Source organism: Mya arenaria, chromosome 7 (genome assembly GCF_026914265.1).
Source record: "Mya arenaria isolate MELC-2E11 chromosome 7, ASM2691426v1".
Classification (NCBI taxonomy): domain Eukaryota; kingdom Metazoa; phylum Mollusca; class Bivalvia; order Myida; family Myidae; genus Mya; species Mya arenaria.
In genome coordinates this window covers 567,272-589,410 of record NC_069128.1, presented here as the reverse complement: position 1 = coordinate 589,410, position 22,139 = coordinate 567,272, and the positions used below count along the sequence as shown (strand labels likewise).

Below are 22,139 nucleotides of genomic sequence, written 5' to 3'. Positions count from 1 at the left end.
AGAGCCTCAAAATTGATCATGGTCTCGTTATGCTCATCTTATTATACAGTAAGCACTTACCTATACCTAGTTTTATGGGTTCACATTCGTTCCTTTTACCAACCTTTTCTCTCTTTTTTACTTTCAGGGTCATTTTTATTCAAATTTTTAATGCACTACCCGATAGCAACTATGTGTTTTTTCCATCAAGGCCGAGGTAGAGCCCCAAAATTGGTCTCAGTATGCTTGCATTATAATACAGTACTTACCTATACCCAGTTTTATGGGGTCACATTCGCTCCTTTACCAACTTTTTCTAACCTTTTCAATTACAGGGTCATTTTTTTCAAATTTTCAGAGCACACCCTCATATCAACTATGTGGTATTTCCATCACGGCCGAGGTAGAGCCTCAAAATTAGTCTCATTATGCTCGTATTATCATATATTATTTATCTATACCTAGTTTTATGGGGTCACATTCGCTCCTTTACCAACTTTTTCTAACCTTTTTATTTATAGGGTAATTTTTTTCAAATTTTCAATGCTCATCCATATTTCAACTAAGTGTCATTTCCATCACGGCCGAGGTAGAGCCTCAAAATTGGTTTCATTATGCTCGTATTATTATACAGTACTTACCTATACCTAGTTTTATGGGGTCACATTCGCTCCTTTACCAAACTTTTCTAACCTTTTTACCTACATGGTCATTTTTTTTTTCAAATTTTCAATGCACATCCATATTTCAACTATGTGTAACTTCCAACACGGTCGAGGTAGAGCCTCATAATTGGTCTCATTATGCTCGTATTGCTATACAGTACTGACCTATACCTAGTCTTATGGGGTCACATTCGCTTTTTTTAACTTTTTCTAACTATTTATTACAAGGTCAGTTTTTTCAATGCATAGTCTCATGTATCAACTATGTATTACTTTCATCACGGCCGAGGACTCGTTATACTCGACTTTTATTTAGTTCTCACCTATACCTAGTTTTATGGGGTCACATCCGCTCCTATTTCTGAAGTTATAATTAAAGGTTTAGTCGTTAAGTTTTTATAATTTTTTGCTTGCATCCTGTTATTGGCTTTGTTTTAACACTTTTTGCATTTTCATACATATAGGTTTGTATGTTTAAATGTATATGTCAAATGTAAAACATGTATGTGCACTGTTAAGTGTCCATAAATACATTTTAAAACACATTTATATCTAAAAAGAGTTTATACCATACTGGAAGTCATTCTCGGTCTTGACAATCAAACCATAAATATAAAGAAATAGGGGTGGGCAGTATTTTGCCAGAAATAGCAGTTACTCACGGAAGATGTCTACGAATAATGAGAACGAATTGTGACCAAAAATGTGTGGTTATGGTTATTATTCATGGTTTAATCAGCAAAAATAGTGTTCAATAAAAGCATTAAAGAACGGGGGATATTGCAGAGTATGTTAACGTGAATTAGTGGTCTGTAGCCTTTTCTTATTGGTCGCTGCATTCGGAGCTCCTCGGCCATTTTTTTAAAAACATGGCCGAGGAGTTCCGAATGTGGTCGCTGGCATTGTAAATCACACGTATTTGAAAACTATCAAGGAAAGATAATTATCGGTCGACACTATTGGTCGCCAGCTTGTGCTTATTTGCAGTATGGCGTACATCCCTTACGGAAAGAGAATGGTAACTTTGTAAGTGTTTAAAATACATATTCAACGTTTTTTCGTTTATTTTTATGACTTTTTGACAGTAGTATAAATCGTCCACCCTTTGGATGAAAAGCAAATGAGTTATCCGGATTTTGTCTATCCGAAACTAAATCACTTGAATCAGGGTATGACTAAAATACGAAAATAGGCTATTTTCGCGAAAATAGCCTATTATCGCGAAAATAGCTTTTTTGACTAAAATACGAAAATAAGGTTATTTTTGATGAATAACGTTATTATCGCGAAAGTAAGATTTTGATAAAAATCTGAAAATAAGGTTAGTTTGCGCGAAAATAACATTTTTGGCTAAAATAAAATTATTTTTGCGAAAATAACATTTTGATAAAAAAATTGGTTACTTTTGGCGAAAAATTATCCGAACACACAGAACTTTCTTTTACTCGACCCATTGGCATGGGTCAGAGGCGGTAATCACGTGGTACATTGTTTTGATACCAAGCACTAAAAAATGTTGCGCACAATGAGACGGTATGTATTTTTGTTTATTTTCTCTCCATAATTAAACAATTAAATTTCCTAACATCAACCATGTTCCAGCGCCCAATTTTCCCTATAATATGACAAATATGGTACCTTCATTTTGTCAGACAGTTCTGTAGTTAACTTGGAATGCGTGTCACAAGTTTTCAATCGAGGCGAAATGTGCTGCGGAAATCTTTGAACCAAGCATGAACTGTCCATTTTGCTTTTCTAAATTTCGTCATTTAGCCGGTGTGTTTCATCTATCGGTGTACTAAGACTTCCTTTGCTTATTGTAAAATCGAAGTTGATATAGATGTATAATTTTTAATACATATATGTTGAGGATTTAATTACCTTTAAAATTATGTGGCCATAAAAGTATTTCTATAGTATATGTCCGACACCTGACCTATTTGTTGACATAGGGGTCGGCCATTTTATTTTGTGACGTATGTACAATCAACCGGTGTATATGACATTTTCAGTAGATAACAATACCAAACATGGAGGTAACGTGACCGCGAATATGCACATTGTTAAGAAGCACCTGTCAGTGACGTCATCAGCATATATAAATAGATGAAATCGGGAAAATCCGATCTGGGTTTTGCGAGATTCTAGCAATAGCAATGGCTTACATTTAGAAAGTTGAATTAGAATATAGAAACATGTAATTACGTATATTTTTTTTGATTTTGGGGGAATACTTTGTCACGTAATGCCACCGTTCACTTAACTTTCGTGATAGTTCGTTCAGTAACCAACCAACAACTGTTCAAGTGTTCTAAGTCTTTATTGTTCCACGTTCTTTCTAAGTATAATAATCAGTATATAATACAGCATGACATTTAAGGTAATCCCGCATCCTAACTGCCGTCCATTAAGGACCCAAGGCCGCTCTCCTTGCCTTGCCTATCCCAACTCTTTAACATTATAATCATGCCACTTTTTTGTCTAGCTAGTTACAGTTGTGCATATTTAATTTCTTGTTATATACAAAAAGAACGTATTCTACAGTCATGAACTGTCCAGCTAATTGGACTAATAGCCAGCGGCTATCACGACTGTCACCAGCTAAGTACCTCTACATTTAATACTTATGATGAAGTATTTGCTTTTTTGTTACAAATAAACTTTGAATTCTACTATTGATTTTTGTTATTACTTTAAAGTGTTTCATACGTAACTTTTATGTTACGTGACACTTTAAAGTGTTTATACTACGTTACGCGACATTCGTCCCCTTTTTTATCAAGATTTTTAAGAAAATCTTTGCTTCAACCCCAAACAATGGTTATAATTGAATAGATAAATAAAATCGTAAGGAAATATGTTTCTCAACCCAAACAGGTAAATTAAAAAAAAATGCAATTCCGACAAAAAATACTCGAAAGAAAATCTGTGCCTAAATCCCAAACAATGATGATCAAGTTGTATTTCCGACAAAAAATACGCAAAAGAAAATCTGTGCCTAAATCCCAAACAATGATATCAAATTGTATAGATACCGTCCCTTTTTAATGCAAGATTTTCTTTTCGTAAGCAATAGAAAGTAAATTGACACGTTATTTGTCAAAATGTCTGACATAATATAGACTAATTGGTAATTAGCCCTCAGGTAATTAATAAAAATAGTTAACAATTAGAAAATAACACTGCAGATTGAGTACAAGTAATTAACACTGACAGTACTGTTGTCAAATTTGGTATTTAGTCAATGTTTTATGTAGCGCTGCTTTTCATGTTATCATTCTGAAGACAGGGAATCATTGTTGTTGTTGTTGCTGCTGCCGTGTTGTTGTAGATGTAGAGTTTATAGCCAAGGGGTTGTTTGATTGTAGAATGTCCCCACCGACTCGAAATGTTCTGCCATTATACGACTGCTAATTCTTGAAGTGTACTTAGATAGATGTGTGCAAGTGTTCATGTTATTGAAGATGCTAACGATCTCAAGTTGGTGTTGTCCATCACACAGGAATCATCACGGTCCTAAAGACTTGATCATGTGACGTCAAGCCGAGCACAGGTCATACGAGAATGTGTGCTTAGTTCCTCTGGATATTCCGAAGTGTAACCAATTGGTTAGCACATCACATACGCAATACCAGAATATAGTTTGATCCTTTATGAAACACTGATGACCACTTAACACAATATCGCCACTAGGTATAGTATCTCGATATTCGCTGAAGAAGTATGTTGACATTGACTGTTCGTATCACGTGACATATTACCTGTACTTCTTAAAACCTTTCATTGACATAGGTGTTGCTATTACCATGAACTTAATATTTTCAAGCAGGCTTATATTTTGAAAGTGGCCCCATTTATAATTAATTACTGTATCTGCGTGTAAGTGTTTTGTATGTTAGATTTAATGAATGTTTGTCCTAAGTTTTCTGTGAACGTTTTATTTTCATGAACAGCGTTTTGATCTTAATATTCAGAACACATTTTCTTTTTATGCAATATTTTACAAAGCTTATATGTTACCTTTACCACACTAAAACACCCTTTCATTCAACATGTGCATTAATTCCGTTCTGTCCTGCTTATCAGCAGATATCTAACACAGTTATTTAGACCCAGATTGAAGATTTGGTATGTTTATCATTTGACAACTTTTAATTTCATAATTATTCCATTATTTTAAGAAAACTAATACATAAGTGATCCAATTAATTTATTAAATAACTCACACCCTAATGTGACTTCACAGGAGTCCAACAATTTTGTTGAAATTCAATATCTTGAACGTATCATCTCCAATCACTTTTAAGAAACCTGGTCTTTCTTGACCACTATCTTTGTTTATCTTTGTACAACTTTGTACATCTTCACAGTTATAAGAAAGCTAAACTCTAGCTTAACATGATACCGTCATGCTTATCATCTGAAAACTTACAACTTTATAATTGATCCATTAGTTTTACCAAACTAATCTGTGAGTTACTTAAATAATTTAATTAGATTACTTACTACCTAACAAACAATTTAATTAGTGATTTTGAAATTGAAAATTACTTGCCGTATTCAGGCGATACACTTATATAATGACATCTAAGAAATTACTTTTCGTTTTGCACGCTTTCTCTCTCAGACCTTACTATGATCCAAACAATGATTTATTTATATGATTTTTAAAACTTTAAAACCATCACCAATTTACTCAATATTATATAAAATGATACATTGACAAAATACTACAATTATTTACACGACTATATAACCTTACTTAATTTTAATGATTTCATATCATTAATGTCAAGCTAATTACAGGTAACATTGAATTCATTTACCTATCTGATTTGTTTGACAATGACTTACAGTTACATGACAACTGAAGTAATAAAACCTACCATTTGTCTCCTTCTTCGACATAAACATATCACATTTTGTACTATCTTCAGTTTTTGCACTAAACCCTGAGTATAAGTCATTATTTTTTGTATTTATGCAACTTTCATTAATGTTAGACCTGCTAAATAAGTTTACTCAAACTTTTTTTAATTACATTTCTTTCCATGTTAATTATTCAATTAATGTCCTTAAATGACTTAGTTTTCTTTTTCATCTAGTTATTCAATAATGTACTTAAATGATTCTTCGTTTGCATTTAACAACGTTTTTTTTTTCACACCTGTTTTACTTTTTTTTTTTTTATCGAATTTCTCAATATTTTTATCTTTGTTACCTTAAATACTCATTCTTTAGTTTATTCTTATTTAAATCAAATGGTTTAATGTACTAAATAATGTGGAACGTTGTTAAGTCAGAAATTAGATTACTTAGGGGTTCTTTCAAAAGAACAGCTTTGCTCTGATTGCATTTATTATCCAAAACTTTAAAATTTTGCCCCGTTAAATATCCCAAAATTATAGCAACACATGTCATATCTAGGCAAGAAATACAAAGTAATAAAACGTCACTAACTTTTGTCCCGTGGCCTGGTCGCGCTGCAATGTCCATAGTCACTCGAACCGCAGTTGTCATCATGTACCTTTTTCTTCTTCATTTCAAATGTGATCCAATAGTTGTAAGTACTTTGCCGTTGTGTTCCACGTCAACCCTGTTCTTGAATATCTTCAGTCAGCAGGCGCCAAACTTTTACGTGTCACGTAATGCCACTGTTCACTTAACTTTCGTGATAGTTCGTTCAGTAACCAACCAACAACTGTTCAAGTGTTCTAAGTCTTTATTGTTCCACGTTCTTTTTTAAGTATAATAATCAGTATATAATACAGCATGACATTTAAGGTAATCCCGCATCCTAACTGCCGTCCATTAAGGACCCAAGGCCGCTCTCCTTGCCTTGCCTATCCCAACTCTTTAACATTATAATCATGCGTCTATATATACCACTTTTTTGTCTAGCTAGTGACAGTTGTGCATATTTAATTTCTTGTTATATACAAAAAGAACGTATTCTACAGTCATGAACTGTCCAGCTAATTGGACTAATAGCCAGCGGCTATCACGACTGTCACCAGCTAAGTACCTCTACATTTAATACTTATGATGAAGTATTTGCTTTTTTGTTACAAATAAACTTTGAATTCTACTATTGATTTTTGTTATTACTTTAAAGTGTTTCATACTTACTTTTATGTTACGTGACACTTTAAAGTGTTTATACTACGTTACGCGACAACTTACGCGTAGAAACGACATGATCTTTAAATGTTTGTAGCTGACAGTTCTCTCGAATGAATATAAACAATACGAAGTGCAGGTACCCGTTCACGTGATCGATATTCGGCATGTTTCGGATTACATCGATAGACGGTATACACCGATAGATGAAACATTGAGTATATATACGCAATTTCGTTTACAGAGCTATTTATGAACATTGCATGTAGCCCTATCGATATGCCCTAAGTTATGTTACCATAGCAACGTACGCATTTTGCGGTAATAACACTACAACCGTTTTTTCCGGCCTGGCAACCTTTTCCGTGCTGATAGGTCAAATGCATATGATACCTGTTAATTGAAAATACATGAGTTAAGTTATGAGTTAAAATAAACGATCACAACAAAATAGTACTTAGGAATGAATTGTTGTAACGTATACAAAGAAATGGCCATTATATTATGCGAGTAAATGTATTGACGAAAATAAAATACCGCCAACATGGTGCAGTCATTGCAGAAACATTTCCTGATATATTTTTTTTATAACTTCAAATCCATATCTTCGATGAATGTTTTAATAGATCATGATAACTCTGAGCGGAGAAATTGTGTGATATTCTTTTTAAATAAGAGTATTACCATAAAAATAACATTGCTCGGACTGTTCAATAAAATTCTTCTTGAAAATTAAATGGTAAAGTACATTATACATACACAACCTTTATAGTACTATGCTACAGGAGTAGTATGTGTTTCCAGCTGTTGAACGGCTTGTTTATCAGCCTGAAAAAGAAATATATTAAGCGAATATAGGGATTATTCTAGAGCGGAATAGCGGGGCGCTCCGCCCCGCCCTATTTCCGGTCCCCCACGCTGCCCCTATTCCTACCTAATTAGCGCCACGCTGTTTTAATCCCATCAACTGCCTTGTTTGACACTCGATAATCAGCAATTATGCACAGCATGTGTCTGTCACTGGCTTGTTTACAACTAGCGCGTGTAAAAAATCGATACACACAGCACACTATATTTAAGCGCGGTTCCCGGTGTTAATGCTGTACTAATAGCGTATAGCGGTATAAGTGTGAACAACATGTCGGCATATATTGTTTGATGCCATAGACAGAATTAAGAAGTTAGGAAAGTAATTATCGAAGCGGTATTTAATGATAGAGCTGGGGAGAGATGAAATAGATTTATAATGAGGTTAAATAACGATAATTAGACCAAATTACCTCGGCTACCTTTTAATGTTTTTAAATTACTTGAACTCGCTAAAAGACGAAAATGGAGTTGAGAAAAGGTAAGGAAAAGGTAAGGAAAAGGTAAGAAAATGTGAATTACTGTCCCATATATTTGATTTAAGTCTGATAGATAACACTACTTGTACGTAATACGATGTGGAGAAGCTTTGTACTACAGCAGCAGTTATTCCTGTGAGCACTGCTGAAGTGGAAAGAGTCTTCTCAGACCTGGCCCGCACCAAGACTGACCTGCGCAACAGACTTGAAGTTGAGACAGTACATCATCTCCTGATGATTCACAGGAATGATCAGTACCTGGACTTCAACAGAGCTGTGAAGAGGTGGCACAGCCAGAAGCCCAACAGAAGGATTTGAGTTGAAAAAAATGTGAACAATGTAGACTATGTTTTTCATAATTTTTAGTACATGTCTCAGTCAGTACAATTATTTCCAACATTTTCACATAAAACACTACAGGCATGAATATTATGGGAATATGTGTGAAAGAATGGTACTGACAGGCTGATGATTTGGTAGCCAATTGATTGTCTTGATTAATGTTTTGAGGATTAATGCATCTACATGAATAAAATTCTTAATTATCAACAATTGCTTGTCAAGTTGTTTTTTGCTACTTTGATTTCTTGCCATTATTTTAAAATGAGCATGTGGACATAACACTTAATATGTTTAACATTAAACACATGTTGTACTTCTTAAACACTCTAACGACCGGCTGCCGCTACATATGCTACCCTGCCCTGATTTTGGTGCACCCTGCCCTTTTTGCCCCCCCCCCTGCCCCTTTTTGGTCTCTAGAAAAATCCCTACGAATAAAATGATGAAGTGCTTGGTTCGAATAATATTTCGTAAGTGCTTGGTTCGAAAAATGGTTGTAGCATTATATCCGCAAAATGCGTACGTTGCTATGAAAACATAACTAAGGGCACATCGATAGGTGTACAGTCAATGTTTATGAATAGTTATGTAAACAAAACTGCGTATATTACGGACGAAATCTTGAAAAAATGGACAGTTCATGCTTGGTTCAAAGATTTTGCCCCGATTGAAAACTTGTGACACGCATTCCAAGTAAACTACAGAACTGTCTGACAAAATGAAGGTACCATATTACAAGGAGAATTGGGCGCTGGAACATGGTCGATTTTAGGAAATTAAATTGTTTAATTATGGAGAGAAAATAAACAAAAATACATACCGTCTCACTGGGCGCAGTCATTTTATAGTGCTTGGTATCAAAACAATGTACCAAGTGATTACTGCCTCTGATGGGTGGTTGGGTGAGCTTTTTAACCCTCGCCATCGGGTTATACTAGTTACAAGTTATACTCGTACGGCGAGCACACCACGATTTACATTTTCGGCTCCGCCTGTCATAGGCATACATGTCGGTATCTCATTTAAGTTGTAGGACATATCTTTGATTGTTCCCTTTAGTTTTATCGTGTACCTGCTGCAGTAGCAATAACGGTCTATAATTATGTCATTGTCATCAACTTAATCCGCTTAATGACAAACAAGTGTGTATAACCGCTTTGATGTTGCACATTTCGGATGGAGGTGTGATCAACAGAATCATGTCAAAATACTTTCAATAATCATTGTTTAATTTTCTTAAAAACACAATTGCTTCGAAACACTAATGCACCTGTCATATGTTTTTATTTTTTGTGAATGATATATTATCAAACATTAATCATAATATAGATGGTATTTGTAGTATAAATGATGTAAAATTATACTTACTTTTATTTGCTGACGACGCAGTCATTTTTGCCCAAACACCCATAGCCTTACAAAATATGCTTAATGATCTACACGTATACTGTCGCCTATGGGATTTAAAAGTTAACACAGCAAAAACTAAAATAATGATATTTGAGAGAGGTAGAAAAACAAAATATAACTTCACCTTTAATGATACAAATCTAGAAATAACTGAAACCTTCAAATATCTAGGTATAACTTTATTTAAGAATGGCAACTGGAATAGAACACAGAAACATGTAGCAGAACACTCCATGTATGCCTTACATAATTTGTTTATTGTTTTTAATCAATTAAACCTTAACATAAAAGATAAATGTAAACTTTTTGACAGTCTTATTGGCTCCATCCTAAACTATGGTGCAGAAATCTTCGGATACCACCCGTCAAAAGACATTGAATTAATTCATTGTAAATTTATGAGGAAAATTCTTAATGTCAGAAAAAGCACCAATTTATCAGCATTATATGGAGAATTAGGCAGACATCCAATGGTAGTGGAGCGGAAAATAAGAATTATTAAGTACTGGATAAGAATATTGAATTTTGAAAATAACTCTCTTTCCAAGCATACTTATACAATGTTAAAGAACGATTTAGATAACAACAATAACTATAACGGATTAAATTGGGCTTACCATGTAAAAACTATATTAGATGAAATTGGAATGTCTGATATATGGTACACTCAAGATATACAAATAATCCCCATTCAATTAATAAAGCAGAGAATTATTGATATATTTAAACAATCGTACACATATTAACGAATCAAACAGATTAGAAACATACTGTTGGTATAAAAATGAACTTAAACAAGAAAATTATCTAGATGCAATACAAACGAACACATTTAGAATAGCACTTACAAAATTTCGAGTTTCCTCCCACGATTTATTGATTGAAACGGGTAGACATCATAATATACCGAGGGCAGATAGAGTTTGTACTTATTGCAACATGAATGTCATTAAAAACGAATATCATTTCCTTCTAGTTTGTCCATATTATAATAATCTTAGGAGAGAATACTTTAAACCTTATTTTTCCCATTGGCCTACAAAACAAAAGTTTACCACTTTGATGTCATCAGATTCAAGAAAAACATTACGAAATATTAGTAAATTTTTGTACTTTGCATTTATATTAAGATCACGAAATTAACATGATGTGATAACTAAAACCATTGTTACGAATATGTAAGAAATTATACAACATCTCTTTATTGACCATGTCTTTGCTTTTTACGACAAAGTGATATAATCTATGTTGGCTATGAATGTGTAAACATTTAATGCTGAATAAATGTTATGTTATGTTATATGTGTTATGTAGACCAAATTTTTTTTTTTTAATATTTTGGATTAAAAAATGTCATTTACAGCAACAGAAGAAGGTATTTTTCCCATGTTTTTAAAAATGTTATTTTCGCGAAAATAACTTTATTTTATCCAAAACTAACCACATGTTCGTCAAAAATGTTATTTTCACCAAAACTAACCCTACTTTCAGATTTTTATCAAAATCTTATTTCCGCGAAAATAACTTTATTTTAGCTCAAAACTTACTATATTTTGTCAAAAATGTTATTTTTGCCAAAACTATCTCTATTTTCATTTTTTTTTCAAAATGTTATTTTCGCGAAAAAAAAATAACCTTATTTTCGTATTTTAGTCAAAAAATCTATTTTCGCGAAAATAACCTATTTTCGTATTTTAGTCATACCGCTAGAATCAACATCTGGTATAATTTTGACTTGTATTTTGGAGAAACTCGATTGATTTCTAGCAATCTTGGTTTACCACTACATCGTCGCTTATTATTATTTGGTATGTTCCAATCTAAAAAGGGATTTGCTCCCTTAACATCTCAGATTTTAATAAATAAATGACGAAAGGATGCAAATGCCTTACATTTTGTTTGTCAATGTCATGTTATTAGTCATTCTCATCACCTATGAATAGCAGAACAGCAGTCATTGAAATTAGACTTTCGGATAAACAAGCCCAAATTCTTATACTATTGCATAGAATCATATTTTTGAACAAGCCCTGCTATATAAACTTCAGAATTTTAGCAAGTCCGGAAGACATTTAACCAGTGCAGGGCTTGCGGGCTTGTGCTAATTTCGACCACTGGAACAGAATGAACACTATCACCCATTCGTATTGTGAATTTTTGCATGTGTCTTAAATTCTCATATTTGATAATAAATGCAACAATAAAATATTTCCCTTATTCTGCCACAGTTATGCACCAGTGAATTGTAACCATAGCCCCCAGGTCTTGTTTATACCGGGGATAGCAGGGGAAATGGGCCATGTTTTTACCTTCCAGGTGGACCGGCAGTGCTGAGTGAATGCGGTGTTATTGTTTTTGCGCCGGAAACGGGGAATGGGCCTAACCTAGGATGTCCCCAGGGGCATTTGACGGGGATCTGGTCATTTCGTAACCTTACCATTTCGTAACCGCTGAATCTTAGTTATTTCGTAACCATTCTGTAAGTCAATTCGTAACCGTCAAGAAATCAGTTGGTCATAATTATGGTAACCACCATTTAACAAGGTGATAAATAGTACACATAGCACCTCGTTAACTCGTTAAGTGTATTGTTCGAACCTGGATGTATATGGCACAGCAACCAAGACACCAATTGGGAGACATTACTCAAATTCTCGCTAACAACAACTTACAAGCCAATAATTTACGTTACTCAATAGTAATTAGATATATATATATATATATATATATCATAGTAAATTAGAAATGATTTGTTATACTACCTAAATATGTTAATTATTTTCTTACATTTTGCTTACTTATAAACAATAATCTTAGACTGATTGCGATGTATTTTTGAGTAAAATTACGTTTATATAAATGATCAAGGGTCATTCTTGACCTATTTTATTGACTGTATTTGTTTGAATTGTTTAAAACGAACAAAATTTTGTTCTGTTCTTTCAATTGATCCATATTCCATTCTGCATACTTTATATCCGAAACCGACAAAAAACAGCCTAAAATTAATAATTTCCAATAACAAGATACAAAATTAAACATATCGGCACATATTAATACAATAAGCATATAAAAAACGCATACTCTCATTTGGCAAACTCACTACATTTTACAATACTTCTATGCAATTAAAAAAAAATGAAAGTCTAAAGTTATATGGTCTATATATTTAAAAATATTGGCTTAAGGTCACAATTCCTCTCAATGGTAAAACATAGATCTATGAATTAAAAAAATATTACATTTAATACTCAGCCTACTTATAATATTTCCTTCGCAATATAAAAAAATAGCTAGTTTGAATGTTTCTATTTGTCATAGTTTCAGAGTTTATTGGCAAAATTCGCACTACACTATTAGGAATAAAGAAGGAATACAACTACTAGATTTAACTTCAAATTTTTATTTTTTATACTTACAGTAAACTTATTTTGTTAACTCAAATGGTATTAATTAATTCCTCATATAGGAGTCAACGGTTACGATATGACCATTCAAATTCTTAACAGTTACGAATTGACTAACACAATGGTTACGAAATGACCAACAATTAGCGGTTACGAAATGGAAAGGTTACGAAATGACCATAATTCATTTGACGGGGCTTTTACCAGCAGTTTGTCTGTGCAGAGCGGGAATTTTACCAGGGATTGGCTGGACCGAAAGTCAAAGTCCCCGCTATTAGCAGGACCTTGGGGGCCTATGCTGCAATTGACTGTTGCATTATTTGGATTTTTTTACTAACTTTACGACACGCCCCTCTACAGTATTTGATGGTCGAGTTCAGTAATATTTATTTACAGAAATTGGATAACTTAACAAGTAAAGTAAAATGTACTGAGCTTTTGAACAAACCTACATACTTATAAATCAAAATTGATATTTTAGGGTCTACACTAAATAAACCCAAAATGTTAGTTTTGATTTGCTAAATTCGAACAGTATTTAGTCTATCCACACAAAATTTACTGGATCATCAGATAACAAATTTTCTAAAAATTCTCTGTTTGCTAAATAGAAAAGACAGGTGGGGTTAAAAGGTTGCTATCTGAGACCAAAAAATACTGTTCAAAATTGTGAGTATTCATTTATCTTTCGTTCAGTAAAGAGCATGCAATGGCATAGTGGTTGGATTAGATAATCTGACAGCGGTGCTGGACGTCAGGAGTTCAAATATTGTCGTGAGTTCAATGTACCAAAAGAATACCTTTGGAATACACAATTATCTATAAAAAATGGCAGAGCAAATTGCCCATATTGTAGTAATGTCTTAGATCCAGCTTGGATAACTTGGACACAGTAAGCAGTTCACACCCAGGGAAATTCTCAGATAAAACAGCGCTTATGAACTTGAACATTACATTTTCATTGAGACAATTAAAGAAAAAACATTATTGCTGATCATCTGAAAACAAATCTTCTAACATTCAAATAGTTAGTTTGTTGGATGAACTAAGGTTTATATTGATAAGAGATTGCTTCAGTTGGATTTTAACTAATCACCAACAAAAATATATGCATTTAAATCACACAATGTAAACAACTGCGCCACATATCTTATCTGTATGTTTTGGGTTTTTAAAATTTACCAATTACATATAGATTAGCATATTGGTAGGTCTGGTTGGTCTGTTGCTTGAGTTGCCAAGTAAACATAATGTCAGTGATATCATCACTATTTCTTTTAAAATATCAGTTCTTCTTCAGAGCTTCTCACATTTGCACCATTTTTTTACCATTCGAATCATAACAAGATTTGAAAATACAATAAATTTCAGTTGGTTTCTATTTTCTTGTTCATTTTTGCTTGAAATTATTCTGCTTGAATGTGATTTTTGTTGCTTAAATTAGAACTTAACACTTTGTGAATATTTAAGGAATATAAGGGGTCAGATTTCAGATTGCTCATTATTTCTAGAACACTAAATACTTTATTTGATTGTGTACACTGCACTTTCTTGTTAAGCATTCATCCAAATCATTCGGGTAAATTTTGGCAGAAAAAATGCTTTTGGATTTATACTGGTCATCAAAACCGTCACTGACAAAACATAAGACGTGTTTAATTAATGTGCGGGAAAGAGGTTTAAAGGTGTCGGCCCACGACGAAATGCTTGCCGGTCGCAGTACCACTTCAAGTAGTTCTTGAAAAAAATGATTCTCTCAGGTAGCATTTGATTATGTGTACATTGTATTCTTGTATGTATTTTCAAGTTTACACATGACTTATATAAGGTTTGTATAATTTTAGTTTTATTTAAGTTTTAAAATTTTGACATTTTTTTAAAGATTTGCCTGCCCCTGTCTGAACACTTAAATTCTTGGTCTTTGGACTATTGTCTGCAACTTCAAAACACACTTTTTGGAACAGGACACATTTTTCTGATATTTTATCCAGTTTGACTGAAATATAAGTTGTATTTATCAATAATTTAAGTAAAAAATGACATTTATATTTCCATAATTACCTGGTAGTTATTTGTTAATTTGTTTTAATTCATGGATAGTTTTATTGCGAGTGTCATGGAAAGCTGGAACTTTTCAGTACACAACATGCAAACTGAGAATGAACTGTGTGTGCCGGCTTTGTGAACAAAAACACAAGGCGGCTATGGTAAGTTGCGTCAAGATATCCTTGGGACCCCAATCTTTTTCAAACTTCTGGGAGATTTCTGCCCTTGAAAGTATTTGCTCGCAGCCGCCTCAAAGTTACACTTTGTTCAGTATTTAAAGCTTTCGGATACACTTTTTTGTTAATTTGAGATCTTAATGAGGCTACATTGTACTTCTAAGTAAATAGATGCTCAAAGTAACAAGATGCTCTGGGTGTTCACTGGGTGACAAAGGCTACCCAGTATTGGTTGTTGCTTTTTTCTGAAAAGATGATTCTAGTGAATTGCCCAGTTGCAGTGGTTTTGACACCACAGAACCAGCACAGCTTCATGACAGATATATATATGTTTTCTTCATTGATGTCAGTACTGCTGTATTGGAGGCCTCACAATTTCTGTGTGGAAATGTCATCTGATACACTCATAACGGCGTATTTCTAGCATAGCTTTCATAAGTGCATGGCCATTCTCTGTCATTTTCAGATACACTGTTGTTTGTGGATAAGATATGCAGAGTGGTACCACCAATCACCTAAGCCACCATTCCCCTAACAGACAAAAGGCTCATGGGGACAGTTCCTGCAGTTTACAGCAAAGCTCTCAATTGTAGCCATACAAACTTCAGGTAAGTGATAAATCTGGGCTTCAAGATATCTCTGTACTCACTTTAAGTTTATACTTCATTTGAACAAAACTTACAATTTCAGCATCAAAATCCAGGTTTAGATCCAAGACTGAACCTTGTCTCCTTCATTAAACTTCATTTCAGATGATCTATAAGCCACATACATGTTCACTACTTCAGGGATGTGATTTGCCCGCGGATTCGCGGAATTCCGCGGATCTAATGGCCCCAGAGACCCCCCCCCCCCAAAAAAAAAAAAAAAAAAAAAATTAAAAAAAAAATCCAAAATTTTTTTATTTTTTTTTTACCTGAAAAAATTATTTGATTGCTTTCAGTTGTTTAAGTTAATATTCCAGTTTGCTTCAAATTTAAAGTCAGGAGAGCCCTCAAAAGAGCTTCTAAAAAGCCAATTTTTCTTCTACAGCAGTGCGCTTTTGACCCAAAGAGCACTCAATAAACATATGGGTGAACATGTTTCAGCCCTCCAGCTGCCAGTCAATCACATCCCTGCTACTTATGGCGGATAAGAACTTTCGCAAATTGATTATAAATGCGTTTTCCCAGATATACACCCTCCTCTTGCAGATACTGCCGATGGTGTAGCTTGGGTGCACTGGGCCGGTTTTCCAGCCGTGTGGAATCAACATCTCCAGCTGAACTGGGGCCGGGAATTATATAAGAATCCTTAGCAGCATGGTGAGCTTTTGCGTATTTATTTCCAGGCTCGTATACCCTGCCAGACTTCTGAGTTTAAGCTTTCCTTTTGTCATTTTTTTAAATAACGTATCTCAGTCTTTCAATGAAATCACAACTTTGGAGGCTAGATTTAAATTAAGGAACCATTATGTGTAGAAAGTCTTTTGGGTGATTTAAAATCAAATTAGTAAACAGGATTCTCATGGTTCATGGTTTATAATTGGCCTTGTGGACCTTTCATTCTTTATTTTGGTAAGAGCCGCTTAAGTATGTAAGAAGGTGGGGGGGGGGGGGGTACAGATTTGATTGTAAACAGTGTTTAATAAGGTATATTTGTTTTTATTTTATCACCATTTTGAAGGTCATTATTGTGTTAAATCAGGGATAAGTAACAAGTTTAACACAAACACTGAAACATGTTCTTTTTTCAAATAAATCTATAAATTATCTCTGGAGAATTTAGTCTGATCTCCATTTCTCAGAAAATGAAGCTGTCTAAGTGCCTATTCGATCAATGAGTATCACTGTCTTTAAATTTACTGTTGCGGTACAGTTTAAATAGCAAAAGTTTTATGGCCCTGCTTGTTTGCAACTCCTCATTCATTTTTGTACAGCGAGAAAAGTAAGGGAATTCTAGAGATTTACTAGAATTATGGATTGTTTTTCTTGAGTTACACAGTACATAAGGAGGAATTAGTGTGTACACAACTCCTCATTTTATTCCTGTTTATTATTTATATATGTAACATAGATGTGTACAAGACTTACGGTACTTTAGAAACATGACATAAAAGAGCTCACTTTGATTAATATTCTCAATAAAAGATATCTTTACTGTTAAAGTAAGAACTTTTACTGCATATTAAGTAATGTCTTCTGCTCATCCTTATGACATCATTACATGGAATGATGTCAACTTCCCAAGACACATTTCCACGTGACGCAGCTCATTTATATATAAATATTGCTGATGGATTGTTTAGAATGGGACAGTTTTAATTGGACATAATGTTTTAATCGCCATTTTACAGAGTGCCAGCCAGTCATTGCTGTTCTTTGCATTGCTCAGAGGAGGACAGTCCTGCCAACATAACAGTTTGTTCAATAACGGGTAAAAAACTGGTCCCACTTTACATTTTCAACCACTGCCAGATTATATAATCTTATATAATGATAACTCCTTCTTCACAACTGGTGTTAAATATATAATGATTAAACTAACAATAAAATGGAAATTATGTCCTTTAAACTCAGAACCATTATTGACTGTCAGATGCTACTGGTAAATGAACTGGTCTTGATGTCCTTTTTCTGAGATAATAACTATTTGCATATTACCCCGGTACTACTATTGTACATTCAATAGAACATTGTCTTGTTTGTATCGTTAAATGACTTTATAATGTTCCCCCAGTGTAAGACTACCAGTGATATATCGATAGATATATGGGTGCTTTTCAAAATAATGAGGCAAAGTGTGACATAGGGGTTGAAAATTCAAACCCAGTTTTCATGATTGTCACCTATTTTACATTAAAATAAATACTTAAAATTACACAGAAATAGCTTTGGGAAAGTATCAGGAAATACAAATAAAAAAATATTTCGACCTTAAATCCAATATTGCAAACATTTCCAACAATATGTGTGATTTATAAAAGTGTCAAGAACCTAGAATAAATCATATGCTTTTTCTGAATCATATAATCAGTAATTGGTACCTGTAGTCATATGCATAATTACTCAGTTGTTTATGAAAAAATAAAAAAATAATCACATTTTGTCTAAATTTGAAACCAAAAATAAATTGTTGCTGTAGATAAAACAAGAATAAAATAAGGATAAAATCTACATTGACCTCACCTTATGCATCTTTATAGACCACATCAGGGGCGTAGCTTGACGAAAGAATATGTGTATGCCACTTTCTGAGGAGGTGGGGGGTCACGAGGGCATGCATCCCCGGGATTTCGTTTTGGCTAGGTGGTCTTGGGTGCGTTTTAGTGTATATTTCTTTGTTGTAAAAACATTAATGAGAGTAACGATATCAATATGTTTTGACCTTAAATAAATGTTTTATGTAATGAACAGCATCAAAGCGCAGTGCAAATTTCGACAAATTATATACGTAACATGTCCGACTCGTATGCATGTGTATTTTAGTGAAAAGGAAAACGATATATTTGAAATACCCGGTTTCCGATATATTAATTAAGTTTTTATTGCAAATTTGGCATTATTTGTTTTCTGAAAATTGTGTAGGCCGCGGCCTACACGGCCTATAGGAAGCTACGCCCCTGCACATACCAAATTTCAAGAATGTATTGTAACTTACAATTGCCAAATTTTTCATTTCAAAATTGAACTATTCTTCGGTGCACAGGGGACACATATTAAAAGACCATATAATATGCATTTATAATCATTTTTATGTTAATAAAATAATTATTTGTAATCAACTAAAGACATTTCTGGGTATATGATAGAGTGTATTCCTCAAAATTTCTTTAGTATCACATTTTTTCACAATAATTTCCTCAAAATCCAACAGCATGAAATGATGCAAATGGAAAATAGTGGCTAAGAGAACAACTAACAGCAAACAATCACATATATAACAAAAAATTTATTACTTCATATCGAGTATAAAAATAAGAAATTATCATAAATGGTAATATAAAATACTGGAATTCATACATGTTTAGTACTTTGTTATGTAATGGAAAAGGTGCACAGGGGACAAATTATAATGCAAGTAATATTTTTATGCCCCCGAAGGTGGGCATATTAAAATCGCACCGTCCGTCTGTCCGTCCGTCCGGCCGTCCGTCCGGCCGTCCGTCCGTGCCACATGTGTACCACATACCAAGATGACGTGTCGCATGCAAGACCCGTGTCCCTACCTCAAAGGTCAAGGTCACACTTAGTGTTTATTCACAATGGAGTGCTGCATATAAGGACATAGAGTATAGGTTGTCGTGTCCGGGCTGTAACTTTCCCTTGTATGGACAGATTTTAAAATAACTTGCCACATGTGTTCCACATACCAACACGACGTGTCGCGTGCAAGACCCGTGTCCCTACCTCAAAAGTCAAGGTCACACTTAGTGTTTATTCACAATGGAGTGCTGCAGATAAGGACATAGAGTATAGGTTGTCGTGTCCGGGCTGTAACTTTCTCTTGTATGGACAGATTTTAAAATAACTTGCCACATGTGTTCCACATACCATGACGACTTGTCGCCTGCAAGACCCGTGTCCCTACCTCAAAGGTCAAGGTCACACTTAGTGTTTATTCACAATGGAGTGCTGCATATAAGGACATAGTTTATAGGTTGTCGTGTCCGGGCTGTAACTTTCTCTTGTATGGACAGATTTTAAAATAACTTGCCACATGTGTACCACATACCAAGGTGACATGTCGCGTGCAAGACCCGTGTCCCTACCTCAAAGGTCAAGGTCACACTTAGTGTTTATTCACAATGGAGTGCTGCATATAAGGACATAGAGTATAGGTTGTCGTGTCCGGGCTGTAACTTTTCTTTGTATGGACAGATTTTCAAATAACTTGCCACATGTGTTCCACATACCAAGATGACGTGTCGTGTGCAAGACCCGTGTCCCTACCTCAAAGGTCAAGGTCACACTTAGTGTTTATTCACAATGGAGTGCTGCATATTAGGACATAGAGTATAGGTTGTCGTGTCCGGGCTGTAAGTTTCTCTTGTATGGACAGATTTTAAAATAACTTGCCACATGTGTTCCACATACCAAGACGACGTGTCGCCTGCAAGACCCGTGTCCCTACCTCAAAGGTCAAGGTCACACTTAGTGTTTATTCACAATGGAGTGCTGCATATAAGGACATAGAGTATAGGTTGTCGTGTCCGGGCTGTAACTTTCTCTTGTATGGACAGATTTTAAAATAACTTGCCACATGTGTTCCACATACCAAGACGACGTGTCGCGTGCAAGACCCGTGTCCCTACCTTAAAGATCAAGGTCACACTTAGTGTTCATTCACAATGGAGTCCTGCATATAATGACATAGAGTATAGGTTGTCGTGTCCGGGCTGTAACTTTCTCTTGTATGGACAGATTTTAAAATAACTTGCCACATGTGTTCCACATACGAAGACGACGTGTCGCGTGCAAGACCCGTGTCCCTATCTCAAAGGTCATGGTTACAATTAGTGTTTATTCACAATGGAGTGCTGCATATAAGGACATAGAGTATAGGTTGTCGTGTCCGGGCTGTTACTTTCCCTTGTATGGACAGATTTTAAAATCACTTGCTACATGTGTTCCACATACGAAGACGACGTGTTGTGTGCAAGACCCATGTCCCTACCTCTAAGGTGAAAGATACACTAAGTGTTTATTTACAATGGAATTCTGAATATAAGGACATAACAGTGTACATGTAGGTTGTCAAGTATGGGTGGTATTTTTTATGTTCAGAGGCAATTTAAAATAACTTGCCATATGTATTTGACACTTAAAGGCAAGATCAACTTTTCATGTACTGACCTTGTTCGTAGGTCAATGTCACATTTGGGGGCATTCGTCACATACTGTGACAGCTCCTGTTTAATTATGTATTTTTGTAACTTAACTTTTCCTGGTAAACATTTTAACAATAAGAGGAACTGTACTTTCAGTAAAGCATGAAACAATACTGTATATGTTTGAAAGAGTACATTAGAGTCTACAAAACCAAATTTCAAAACAATCAAATTGTCAAAGACTCCACATATTCTTAGCATTGCTTGTGTATACTAGCTGCATTTTTAAGTTTTTCCTGATTAAGTTGGTGTGCATACTATTTTTGTGACTATGACTGACAGACATCACCAATAGTGTAATTTTCTTTAACATGGCTTATTTTAAGACCTTCTCTATTGGTGTCACGTAACGCCAACGCTCACTTAACTTTCGTGATAGTTCGTTCAGTAACCAACCAACAACTGTTCAAGTGTTCTAAGTCTTTATTGTTCCACGTTCTTTCTAAGTATAATAATCAGTATATAATACAGCATGGCATTTAAGGTAATCCCGCATCCTAACTGCCGTCCATTAAGGACCCAAGGCCGGTCTCCTTCCGTGCCTAACAAACTCTGTTTTCACATCCCAAATCATCTCTTTTATACTAATTTGTACTAATTTGTTGTCTACCTATGACAGCTTTACAACCACAGGAATACACGTTTTTGTAATTAACATGACCATTTTGTACATTTGTACCAGGTCGGCTGTCAACCATCTTCATATTCAAATGACAATCAAATATGCCCTACATTACTAAACATGCAGTATGTAGACACATATCCATTTAATTAAATCT

The 22,139-nt window shown here is 34.4% G+C and overlaps 1 long non-coding RNA gene across 1 annotated transcript in view; it reads left to right on the top strand.

Moving 5' to 3' along the window:
- The first annotated feature begins 1,541 nt into the window (after positions 1–1,541).
- The window catches only part of LOC128239960 (uncharacterized), a 31,469-nt gene continuing 10,871 nt past the window's right edge, over positions 1,542–22,139 (top strand). The window contains exons 1-4 of the long non-coding RNA XR_008261975.1: positions 1,542–1,670; positions 15,958–16,099; positions 16,685–16,795; positions 17,827–17,906. This is a non-coding gene — a long non-coding RNA (uncharacterized LOC128239960). The remainder of the gene's footprint in view (positions 1,671–15,957; positions 16,100–16,684; positions 16,796–17,826; positions 17,907–22,139) is intronic.